Source organism: Vombatus ursinus, unplaced genomic scaffold (assembly GCF_900497805.2).
Source record: "Vombatus ursinus unplaced genomic scaffold, bare-nosed wombat genome assembly UNPS02014821.1, whole genome shotgun sequence".
Lineage (NCBI taxonomy): Eukaryota > Metazoa > Chordata > Mammalia > Diprotodontia > Vombatidae > Vombatus > Vombatus ursinus.
Genome location: NW_020954599.1, coordinates 50,368,397 through 50,381,548, shown reverse-complemented (window position 1 = coordinate 50,381,548; position 13,152 = coordinate 50,368,397). Strand labels below are relative to the sequence as shown.

At 38.5% G+C, this 13,152-nt stretch overlaps 1 pseudogene; it reads left to right on the top strand.

The window, feature by feature from the left end:
* The first annotated feature begins 504 nt into the window (after positions 1–504).
* LOC114024419 lies at positions 505–1,081 on the top strand (annotated as a pseudogene).
* The last annotated feature ends 12,071 nt before the right edge of the window (positions 1,082–13,152 follow it).

The window sequence follows — 13,152 nt, the reverse complement described above, 5'->3', positions numbered from 1 at the left end:
CCATTGTTTTTTGTCCTCCTTCCATCTTCAGCCTTGACCCCCATGTCCCCATGTTCAGTTAGATTTCCCTCCAAGCTTCCTTTAAACTGTTCGTATACTCAACTGCATCTCTCTGCTTTATGGAGTAATGAAACTTGTATGTTCCACTGTTCTTCTGTATAAGATTTTGCTTAACAAATTTCCATTCTAAACCAGTGTATCCTTAATTGCCATACCACTCCACATGGCAAGTGAATCAAATGTTTGCTAACTAAGGTGATTTTTGGCTCTTTTGGTCATGCTGTCATGGCAATAGATTTATATCAATTAAACTTCTATGTGGAATTTTGGTAGTCAGTATTTATGTCCTTACTTCTATCCACATCTAAGATTCCACCGGCAACAACTTGTTTAAAGAAGTGAGGATAGAACGGTGCTGGTCTCCAGTGTAAGAGGAGTGCCGTTGCTGCTGCCCCTGCCACTTCAGTAGCCACAATCACCACCACTACTGCAGCTGTTGCTGACATGTTCCAGGGGTGGGAGAATGAGGGTGGCAAGCCAAGCTCCAGGGTAATGAAACTCCCTGGAGGAAATCTCCTTGGAACTTCAGAAAAAGTTATTCCTTCAAAAAGACCAAATAGAATGACATCTAATATCTTTGGATTGTCCGAGGAACCCCAGAATACACTCAAAAGGTCAAATCCTCCAGGAGACAAAGGAAGTAGTATCTTTGAAGAGCCTATTCCTGTGTAGGCTTGATATCACTTGAATCCCTCTGGTGGAAAGACCAGTGATATCTTTGGGTCTCTAGTCACCAATCCTGTACCCTTAGCACACCCAAGCAAGGTCAAGGATCATATTGTCTTACGTGAATGTGAGGACACAAAATTACAACTCAGAGCTACAGAGAATACACAATCTTCAAGAGAAGAACATGATGAGAAATGTGACAAAAGAAAAGAGGAATGAACCAAGGAAACTGAGTCTGAACTCAAGATTGACAATTATGAGCCCATGTTGGGCCTCAGGACTCACTCACACAATAAAGTCCTCAACCTACCAGGTGGCAAATCCAGCATCTTTTTCTACTAATGGAAACTAATACCAATATCTTCAGACTAGAAATTCTTTTGTTAGAGTGTCAAGGTTTATAGTTTCTAATTAGTGCAAGTTAGGGTGGGCAGGGGAGGGAAATGGTTGATGATTTATGTGAAGATTTTCATGTAGCTCTCTACTCAAACTTGTGTTCTAGAAACAGCTAGGGCTACACAGGACCAGGGGACACAGAATCTTTCAGGGAATAGAGAAAACAAATCTTATGGGAGCAATAAGGAATTCCCTAGGTTTGCATCCAAGAATTAGCTTCAAATATGAGAGAATCTTTGATGGAGTGAAAGAAAATGGGGAAAGAGTAGGATCTTCATGGGTACTAGGAACATCTGTGTTTTGGTGGGCAAATGTACATCTTGGGATGGTCCTGCAGCAGTAGCCCTTGATGGTGTTACTAGGGGACTAAAAACTCATGTGAATGATGTGTTGGACAGCTGCCCAAGGAATGCTCCCCCTTCCTTGTCTGGTAAAGGCATACAACTTGTGTTTCAGAAAAGAAAATGAACCATTTAGCTCACAGAGTCCTTAAATTATAGATTGATGACACAGGACCTTTATCTTTTCTGGGGGCACTACTAATATTTAAGAAAAAGGGTGTTAAATCTGTTTCTGTCCTTTTAAGTTTGCCTCCATGATACATTGTTCTGCAGATATCCTATGAGACTTTTTGACCTCTTTCCCACAAAAGCCAGGGAAAGACTCATTAAATTGCAACTTGAAAGGGGTATTGGACTTGATTTGACCTCTTGCAAGTGCTTATCAGTCAAGCCAATTTTCCTTTTCCCTTGTTTGTAGACCTATTCTTTTTTTTTTTTTTTTTTTGGCTAGGCAATGGGGTTAAGTGACTTGCCCAGGGTCACACAGCTAGTAAGTGTTATCTGTCTGAGGCTGGATTTGAACTCAGGTCCTCCTGAATACAGGGCTGGTGCTCTATCCGCTGTGCCACCTAACTGCCCCTAGACCTATTTTTAATGGCAGATTTTTGTACCTGGATCTTCCAGGGGCATCTGTACCTTCTGTCATCTAGGAGCCCTTGCTTTGATCTTAGATCAAAAGGTCTGCCTTACATAAGAGAGTAAATTGAATCTCTTATTAACTGATTTTTAAAGTGAATTCTTTCTCCCTGCCATTCTCATAAGCCTTAAATGCCTTTGACTACCTCTGCAATTCTCCTGTGATGTGAACATACTACTTTCTTTTCTAAATGGGGGGAGTGGGGCCTTCCAGTCTTTTTTAAAGGACTTATTAACCTATCCAATTTCTTTCTGATATTTTGTTTATTCATAGTTTTTCTAAGACTTTTTTTTTTTTACTGTAATCAGTTGATGGGGAGGAAAGCAAATCACTGAGAACCTTTAGTTCTTCAAAATAAACAATTTGGACAATTAAAAAATAGAAGTGAGTGTGAAATAATTTTAATTGCAAGCAGTTTCTTCCTCTCATTTTTATTCTTCTAGTTTTGTGCTAATTTTAATCTTTGTACTAACAAATCAGTCATACTACTTTATGCAGACAGCTAGTTCATGGATAACTTCTATGTCAATAATGAAAAATTTTCTCTTTGTTATGAGTCGATTTAATTTTAATATTATTTGGTGTCTACCATAGCCAGTGCCTTCTTATTCTTTTCTCAAAGAACCAGGTGACCCAGATTAGATCCTGGCTTGGGAGTCAGGAAGATGTGAGTATAAATCCTGCCTCAGATACTTAGTAGCTGTATGACCTTGCACAACTCATTTAACATCTATCAGTCTTACTTTCCTGTAATGTAAAATGGAGATAATATTAGCATCCATCTCACAGTTTTGCAAAGATCAGATGAGATAATTACGTAAAGTATTTTGAAAACCTTAAAGTATTATATAAACAGTGGCTATTATTATTGCTAATAATAAGACAAGATGCTTCTCCATAGTTTACATACAAATTTTTGGCTTCTCTCATTCCTTATTCCTGATCTATATTTTCTGACATTTAGCTAGCATTTATATAGTGATTTAACATTCACAAAGTGCTTTAGAAATATTATTTCACTTAAACCTTACAACAACTTTGACAAGTAGGTATCATTATTATCCTCATTTTACAGATGAGGAAACTGAGGCTTTCAGAAGCTAAGGGACTTGCCCAGAGTCATACAGCTAGTAAGTGTCTCAGGGCAGATTTGAACTTGTGTTCCTCACTTTAGGTCAACAATTAAGAGTAGGAAGAAATTAAAATATATGAGTTAGAAGCAGCTAGGTGGTGTAGTAGTTAGAGTACCAGGCCTGGAGTCAGAAAGACTCATCTTCATGAGTTCGAATCTGGCCTCAGACACTTACTAGCTCTGTGACCCTGAGCAAGTCACTTAACCCTGTTTGCCTCAGTTTCCTCATGTGTAAAATGAGTTGGAGAAGGAAATGACAACCTAGTATTTTTGCCAAGAAGACCACGTATGGGGTCATGAAGAGTTAGACATGACTAAAAATGACTGAACAATAACTTCCTCACTCTAAATCCAGTGCTATTTCAACTAGTTACCTCACTATTGTTGTAATTGAGATTTTAACAAAAAGGTAAACTGAGGCAGAGCTTTGTGCAAGATAACATTTATTAGCAGGGGCATGCTACCCATCAATAAGTGGGCCCGTGGTTTGCCTCCATTAATGCCAAAGACCCTAAGCAAAAGTATACTTCCCCTTATATAGGGTTTTGGGGAGTACAGAACAAAGAACAGAGCAAGGTAGATGACATCATGGAATTAAGGGCAACATGATTGGTTACAAAGCTGAGGCACGGGGAACAAACAACATGATTGGTTGGAAATTGTTGGGCTAGCAATGACTCCTCTTCTTTTCTTGTGAGACTAAGAAGTGCTCTTTGTTTGAGTCCAGGTATGAGATAGTGGCCCAGATTTTTGGACAGTAAACCTTACATCCTTGAAGGATAACTTGGTGGTGTAAAGATATTGGGCCCAATTCTCTTTCTGTTCACACACATTTCTCAAGGTTAGCAAAATTCCTTGAGGCAAGAAAATTGGATTTTTAAACTTGACCCATTATAGGCCAGCTGAACTCTGAACTAAGTTCAGAGACAAAAAACCACGACTTAAACAGTTACAGGATAAAAGGAATTACAGGGCAAAATCAAGTAATTGTAAATAGGATCAACAAGAAAATGACACAAGGTCAATTTTAATCTTCTCATTATCCTCACCTATTCCCATCTTTGCATTAAGTTCACCAAACAGCAAAGTAAATACCGCCTTAATCGGGAGGGTCTTAACAAACTCTTCATAGAATTTCTCTACCTCTTCAACTTCTGCAGGAGATTTTGGTGCATAAGCTGTAATTATTTTTGCGGTTTAAAAAAAATACTTAACATAAGCACTACAATCCATGATCACCACATGTCCCACCAAATGATATTTCTCGTTGCCTTTGGATGCAGGATAAAAGTAGCTTTATTTTATTTTATTTTATTTCATTCCTTCATTTTGGGGGCAGTGAGGTGGTGCAATGAATAGAATATGGGGCCTGGAGTCAAAAAGACCTGAATCCAAATCTGGGTTCTGACATTTACTAGATGTATGACCTGGGGCAACTAATTTAGCCCATTTGTCACAGTTTTCTTGTGTGTAAAATGGGGAAAATAATAGCACTTACCTCCCAGGGTTGTTGCAAGGATCAAATGATACAATATTTGTAAAGTGTTCAGTTCAGTGCCTGGCACATAATAAGCACTATATAAGTATTAGCTTATTATTATTATTTTCATCTCCAAGGAGAACCTGGGAGCAATCCTTCTATTTAGTTTTTCAATTTTTGTCTTTAGCTTTCATTAATAATGAGATCACCAAAATAGATAAGATTTAACCCTTGTATTAGTATAGCCGTTGGTTGGTCATTAGATGGGACCTCACTTTTAAAGTACCAGCAGCTAAGTTAAAGTTTATAGACAGTCGAAAAATCTTAGAGCCCATTACTCTCTTTTCTATCATGCTGCCAATGTCTCTTTGGAAGCAGAAAGGTGTTGCAGAGCATCAAGGGCCATTTTGTATTTCTCTTTGGTTCATGTTCCACCATGACTAAAGGGGCTCTGGACTTAGTTAGGTTGGCCCTCAGAAAGCAGACTCCTTTCATTGCTGAGACTGTACCTGAAATCTTTCCACTAGAGTAGAACAATCTAAAGCTTTTGTTCTGCTGGTGTACCATCAGATGGGAAAACTTTCAGAGCATCTCACTGCATGATGATGCCAGATGAATGAGATGCTACTGTAAGCAAAAGCGATTATATCTTATGAAACTATTACACAAATCTAAGTAGCTCATTAGTATCCAATTAAAAAATGTTAGTAATAGTTATAAAGAATGTGCTAACGATTGACAGTCAAGTGAATATAGAACAAATATGTTGTCTCAAGTTTAAATTTATTTGACCATTGAATTACATATTAAATAATGAAACATTGGACCATAGCATTTGTCATTCAGTTTAATTTAATGACCGTTTATTGAGCACCTAGTATATGTAAGGCGCCATACTCAACCAGGGGACCCAAAGACAAGAAACCTTAATAGTTCTTGTCCTCAAGGAGTTTGCATTTTATTTGGACTAGGTAGTGGGGTTGGTGATGGGATGGTGGTGGTGGTGGAGAGGGTGAAGAGAGTGATAAAGTAAAAACAACAGGTACACAGGTAAGAGTACAAATCTGGAGTTATTGCTAATATATTTTGAAAGATGCCCTTTACTTATCTATCAGAAATATGTAGGAAAAAATCTTTGAAAATATTTAAATTTCTAACTCTGGTTTTAATTTAGGAAAGACATTTTAGAGCAAAGAAAATAAAATTGCCTGACTTTGTTATTGGTAAATGTCAAGACTTTGGTTGTTTGTTGCTTGTGAAATTATAAATCTGAATGATCAAAAGAGGCAGCTCTTTCTAGCTCAATCTCAGAAGTGGACAATTTGTCCTTTGTAGCTTCCAGCTTTTAAAAACTGAACTTTTGGGTCTAACTTTAGGGTTTCAGCTTTCCTTCTTTACTATGTTCCACCACTTTCTAAGTTGTTATTTGATCTGGCTCATACTGAACAAAGGCAGTTGTCATGGAAACCTCAACTGAATAATTAGTATCTACTCTGTGAGGTAATAGTCTAGGGGATTGTGTAATCAGGGGTCATTTTGCAGAATTTTGATTAGTCTGTGGCAAAGGAATGGACTTGGTGATGACGCATAACTGCCTATCTCTCATCTATAAAAGACAATTGGTCTCATCTAAATTGCTCTTCTATTTAATGGCAATGAGAGCATCTAAATGGAAATCTAAACAAGGGTCGGTTTCACAAGACCTTTCCTTTGAATTCTCCCTGTGATAACTAGCTCATCTCTAAAGTTTCAGAGAATTATGGAATTCCACACAATTTTACTATGTCTCCTGAAGGTATAATTCTGTAGCTATTATATATGATGAAGTCTCATTATTAGATTGTTGGATTGTGGTAAATATATAAAATTTATTATCTCTGATATAAATCCAGAGATGCAATCCAACCTGATCCAATGAACATTTACTAAGCACCTGTGATGTTCCAGGCTCTATTCTAAGTGCTGGGGATACAACTAATAAAGAAAGATAGTTCCTGCCCTCCAGTAGCTTACAATCTAAAGGGTTAGACATCACAGAAAAGGAAGAAAGGTGAAGGGTACACCAGGAGATAGCTGGGGACATCTTGTGCTGTGGTGTTGAAACCAGAAAGGTAAATAGATGCAAAGTGGAATGAGCTGAGAGAGTCTAGTTTCTGCCCTCTGTAACGGAAAGCGCTGGGAGAAGTTTGGTCCTCCACCCTCCAGACCTCCAATGGAGAGGTGGTATCAATCAAGGCTTGAATTAGCAGCATGGTGGTGAGTTTAGAAGTGATGATGCCCCAGGGAGGGGAATTTAATTCCTGTCAGTTTGTTGCTTTTGCTACCAAATGGCAACACAAAAAAAAGGAAATAAAAAGTCATACATGACCTTTTCATAGCTAACATTTTAAGGTTTGTGAAGCACTTTATCTCATATGCATTATTTCATCTAATCTTCCCAGCAGTCTTTGAAGATGGGAGTTATTATTATCTCCATTTTACAGATGTGAAAACTCAGGCTAAGAGAGGTGACTTGCTTGGGACCTCACAGCTGGTAAGTGACAGAAGCAGGACTTGAATATAGGTCCTTCTGAATCCAGTCTAGGGCTTTAACAACAATCACAAACATTTTAAAGTATAAACTTTAATATGTACTAGACATCCCCTATACCAATGATATAGCAGATCTGAACAATAAAAATGACTCCAACCCTATGTTTTATTAAGTAGGGCCAAGGAATACTACCTGCAGATATCTAGAACCTGCTTAGGTCCATTCTATATTGCTCAGAAGCCATCATTTTGCTTCCAAGTCTTGGATAGCCAAAGTTACACATATGCAATATCATCTAATATAAAAAATTATTACTCAAAATAAAAATGCAAGGTTAATAACAAGGAAATCAACATAAGCAGCAAACACTTTTACCACCCATTTCTCTTCATATCTCTTCTCAACCATTAGAAATGATGTTCTAAGGGGCAGCTAGATAGCATAGTGGATAGAGCTCTGGCCTTGGAGTCAGGAGGACCTGAGTTCAAATCCAGCCTCAGACACTTGACACTTACTAGCTGTGTGACCTTGGGCAAATCACTTAACCCAGATTGCTCACCACCCCCCCCCAAAAAAGAAATGATGTTCTCAGTTCAGTTTTCCCCATCCTGTGCTATTAAATCAAGTAGAGGAACAGCAAAAAGTATGTTAATATTCCAGACAGGGTTTTCTCTGATGCCCTGCAACATTTGGCAGCTGGATGTCTCAGTGGATAAAATTCTGGGCTTGGAGTCAGGAAGACCTGAGTTCAAATCTGACCTCAGACACTTACTAGTTGTGTGACTTTGGGCATGTCACTTAACCTTGTTTGCCTCAATTGCCTCATCTGTAAAATGAGCTGGAATAGAAGATGGCACGCTACTCCAATATCCTTACCAAGAAAATCTCAGATGGGGTCATGAAGTTGGACACAACAACTGAAAAACAACAATACAACATTCAGAGCTGAGAGTACTCAAGTAGGCCCTTGCTTTAGTGAGGTAGGATGTTGTTTTCAAGGAGGGTAATAAGGATGCACAACTTCTAATGGTCTTCCAATTGCTTTTCAAAGATGTTCTTGGTAACTCTCAGATGAAGGTGATTCTGCAGAGAGCTAGAGGTTCCATCAGATCTTAGACATCTAGGTGAAGTAGCCAACATGGCTTCTTGGGAGGCCCTTACCTATTGGATGGGGGGTACCTGAGTCCTAAGTCATCCATCTAGGACAGAGGTGGGGAACCTGTGGCCAATAAAAGGATTTTTTCTATGAAGTTTGGATTTAGTCAAAGGGCTGCACTTGAGGACTTAGAGGACCACATGTGACCTTGAGGCTGCAGGTTCCCCATCCCCGATTTAGGAGAAGTTTCTATCTTATTAACTAAAGCTAAGCTGTATCTATGTCACACTTGCACCTTAGCCTAAACCAATTCCTGTACTACCATGCTTAGCAACTGAATCATCAGATAAAGATTGTAAATGTGACACCTTTATGCATGGGATACCATAATTCCTCATAGTGAATCAGTGAGTTCTCAATGCCATTACTTCCTGGCCCAGGTTTGCCTCAAAAGGGCTAGCAAAGAACTTGCCCATCAAAGTGGGAAAGCCTAGTGCTGTCATGAGCTGAAGCAGGCACTTTAATGGATTGTAGAAGTGCTACCCAACATTGATTGGTGTAAGCAGGGACATGGCTCACTGCCTCTCATAGACTGGGGGATCCAAAGCTATATCTTTTCTTCTCCTGCTTTAATTCATACCCTCTTGACTCTTTCCCAAATCCTTAGAGACATAACCTGCTGAGTTTTCACATAGAATTCTGGCGGATGCAGTCCCAAAGAAAACATGACATTATTCTTGATCAGAGACATAATTGCATTTGCTTTTAATTAGAATTTAACCCTTATAAGTGCATTCACTTTCACTTCATCTTTAAATCTACAAACCTTCTAACTATTTTTAGGAAGAATGAATTTTTGTTATAGCCTTTGTGGGGAATCATTTTGCAAAATAAAAATTCTTTAGAATAATGTATCATCTTCCCATAATGTATTTGGTTTGTAAATCTAGATCTTCATTTTTTTTTTTACTAAAGTAAACCTGAAAATAAAGAATTAATCTATCTTCAGTGTTATACAGGGAACTACAGAGGAGAAAGAATGGAGATAGGGAGGCCAGCTTTATAAGAATGAGGTGCTGAAGGGAGTCATTATACAGCGGTGCCTATGAAAATGGAGAGGAAGGATAGCAACTAAGAGACATTTTGATAAGATTGCATGAGAGTTTGGATATAGGAGCTAAAGGAGAGAAAGAAGTCAAAGGAATCTCTAAGTTAGTGAGTCTTGATAGGTAGGGATGGTAGGTGGTTTGGTAGAAATATGAATATTATCTTGAAGATGAGATAGGGCTGCTCCAGGACCCATTGATCATGCAAGAACAATAATCCTCCACCAAGGGTTGGTGGGATTAAGGAAGTGCCAGCTTAGCCCTCAAGTGCGGATTGTCCATGTGTCTTTGACTAACACTTGGCTGCATTCATCTTGTTTTCTTTCATCAGGTTTAGCTGACAAATTTGTGCCGCCTTAATTTACAGTCATAGGATTCAGATGTCTGAAAGGGACCTTAGTAATCATCTAATATCATTCCTTTAGTTTACACACAAGAAACTGGCCTAGAGTGAGAGATGAATTAAGCACATAGGGCCAGTACTGGCTCTAGAACCAAGGGTCTGTCTCATGTATCTCTGTCGCCACTATACCAAGTTGCCCTCTATAGAAGGAGACTTCTCTTATCCTTCTGTGGCCTTTTGAAATAATAATGCCTAGCAGAAAAAATTTGTGAGAGACTTTTTCCTGTCTGATCACAAACAAATAGCAATGTTTTATCCATTGAAGCTATTGACATCTCTTCCTCCACAGTTCCTTTATGTATGGATCTGACTGTTTTAACTGGCAGCTGCACATGTCTGGTCACAGTTTTTTTGTTTTTCTATATTCTACCATTTATTGAACCATAACTATCTACAGGGTAGATAAACTGCCCCTGACAAAGACACACAATCTTGGTGAGTTCGAGCTCAGGCATTTTAATCATCTGTGAGGTTGAGTAAATTACTTAACTTCTCATCAGGTTCCTCATCTATAAAATTGGTTTCAGTTAGATGGCATCTGAAGTGCCTTGCAGCTCTAAATGTAAGAAACTGAGATCTTGCAGTATTTTATGCAGTATAAAATACTTCCTTCACAAGTCTGTGGGGTAGCAACTGAATTTTTCTTTTTTTCTCTTTCCTTTTTCCTCAATTTATTTATTTATTTTTAGTTTTCAATATTTACTTCCACAAGATTTTGAGTTCCAAATTTTCTACCCATCCCTCCCCTTCCCCTACTGCATGACGTCCTGAATACTGATTTCTTCTTTACTCAATCTGTTCTCCTTTCTATTACCCCCCCATCCTCTTCCCCTTCTATTTTCCTGTAGAGTAAGATAGATTTCAATATTCGTTTGCCTGTGTATCTTATTTCCCAGTTGCCTGCAGAACAAATTTCTAATATTTGTTTCTAAAACTTTGAGTTCCAAATTCTTTCCCCTCCACCCTCCCTACCCACCCTTGGTGAGAAAGCAAGCAATTAGATATAGGCTATACATGTGCAGCCATGCAAAATTCCATAATAGTCATGTTATGAAAGACTAACTATATTTCCCTCCATTCCATCATGGCCCCCATTTATTCTATTCTTTCTTTTGTCCCTGTCCCTCCTCAAAAGTGTTTGCTTCTGATTACTCGCTCCCCCAATCTGCCCTCCCTTCTATCACCACTCCCTCTCTTATCCCATTCCTCCCTACTTTCCTTTAGGGTAAGATAGATTTCCATACCCAATTGGGTGTGTATGTTATTCTCTCCTTAAGCCAAATCCTTCCCCTCTACCATAAAAGTTTTTTCTTGCCTCTTTTATGTGAGATAATTTACCCCATTTTACCTTTCCCTTTCTCCTTCTCCCAGTACATTCCTCTCTCACTCCTTAATTTTCTTTTTTAGATATCATTCCTTCATATTCAGCTGACCCTGTGCTCTCTGTCTATATATATATATATACACACACATACATATGTATATATGCATACATATATACACACACATATGTATATATGTGTATATATACATATATATGTGTATATATACATATACATATACATATATATATATATATATATGTATTCCCTCCAACTACCCTAATACCGAGAAAGGTCTCATGAGTTACAAATATCATCTTTCCATGTACAAATGTACACAGTTCAACTTTAGTAAGTCCCTTGTCTCTTGAGCCTTCTCTTGAGAAAATTTGAAAGTCAAATTTTGTATTCAGCTCTGATTTTTTCATCAAGAATGCTTGAAAGTTCTTTATTTCAATGAATATCCATTTTTTCCCCTGAAAGATTATACTCAGTTTTGCTGGGTAGGTGATTCTTGGTTTTAATCCTAGTTCCTTTGACCTTCAGAATATCATATTCCAAGCTCAACGATACCTTAATATAGAAGCTGCTAAATCTTGTGTTATCCTGATTGTGTTTCCACAATACTTGAATTGTTTCTTTCCGACTGATTGCAATATTTTCTCCCTGACCTGGGAACTCTGGGATTTGGCTATAATAATCCTGGCAGTTTTCCTTTGGGGATCTCTTTCAGGAGATGAACAGTGGATTCTTTCAATGTCTATTTTACCCTCTGGTTCAAGAAGTTTTCCTTGACAATTTCTTGGAAGGTTATGTCTAGGCTCTTTTTGATCATGGCTTTCAGGTACTCCAACAATTTTTAAGCTATCTCTCCCAGATCTATTTTCCAGGTGAGTTGTTTTTCCAATGAGATATTTCACATTGTCTTCTATTTTTTCATTCTTTTGGTTTTGTTTTATAATTCCTTGATTTCTCTTAGAATTATTAGCTTCCATTTGCTCCATTTTGATTTTTAAGGAATTATTTTCCTCAGTGAGCTTTTGGACCTCCTTTTCCATTTGGCCAATTTTGCTTTTTAAGGCATTCTTCTCTTCATTGACTTTTTGGACCTCTTTTGCCATTTGGGTTAGTCTATTTTTTAAGGTATTATTTTCTTCAGCATTTTTTGGGTCTCCTTTAACAAGCTGTTGACTCATTTTTCATTATTTTCTTGCATCACTCTCATTTATCTTCCCAATTTTTCCTCTACTTCTCTTACTTGATTTTCAAAATCTTTTTTGAGCTGTTCTATGACCTGAGATCAATTCATATTTTTCTTTGGGTCTTTGGATGTAGAAGCTTTCACTTTGCTGCCTTCTTCCGGTTGTATGTTTTCATCTCCCTTGTCACAAAAGTAAGATTCTATAGTCTGACTTTTTTTTCCCTCTGTTTGCTCATCTTGCCAGCCAATTGCTTGACTTTTAAACTCTTTGTTTAAGGTAGGGCTCTACTTCCAGTATGGAGAATGTACTGTCCCAAGCTTCAAGGGTTTTGAGTTGCTGTTTTCTGAGATACTTCTAGGGACCTATAAGTTTTCAGTTCTTCCAAGGTGATGTGTTCTAAGGAGAGGTGTTTACTCCTCTCCTGGCCTGTGCTCTGGTTTGTGTATGACCACAACCACTCTTTTCTGCCCTGGAAATGAGAGGAGGGTTCTCTCTCCACTGCTGCCACAAACTCTGCTATGCCAGTGCTCTTCTCCACCCCAGGACTGCCACCCAGGACTGGTACCCAGATCCAAACATGGACAAAGCAAGAGAATCCTGCCTCAGTGCCAACAAAGATAACCCTTCAATCCTGCTCTGATCAGCTGCTTGATTCCCCCCACCATCTGTGGGCTGAGGACTCTGGAAGCAGCTGCTGCTACTGTGGCAGCCTCCTTGGGGCTATGCTAGGGCCAGGGTTGGACCGCTCTCCTCTCTCACCTTTCTCTGACAACAG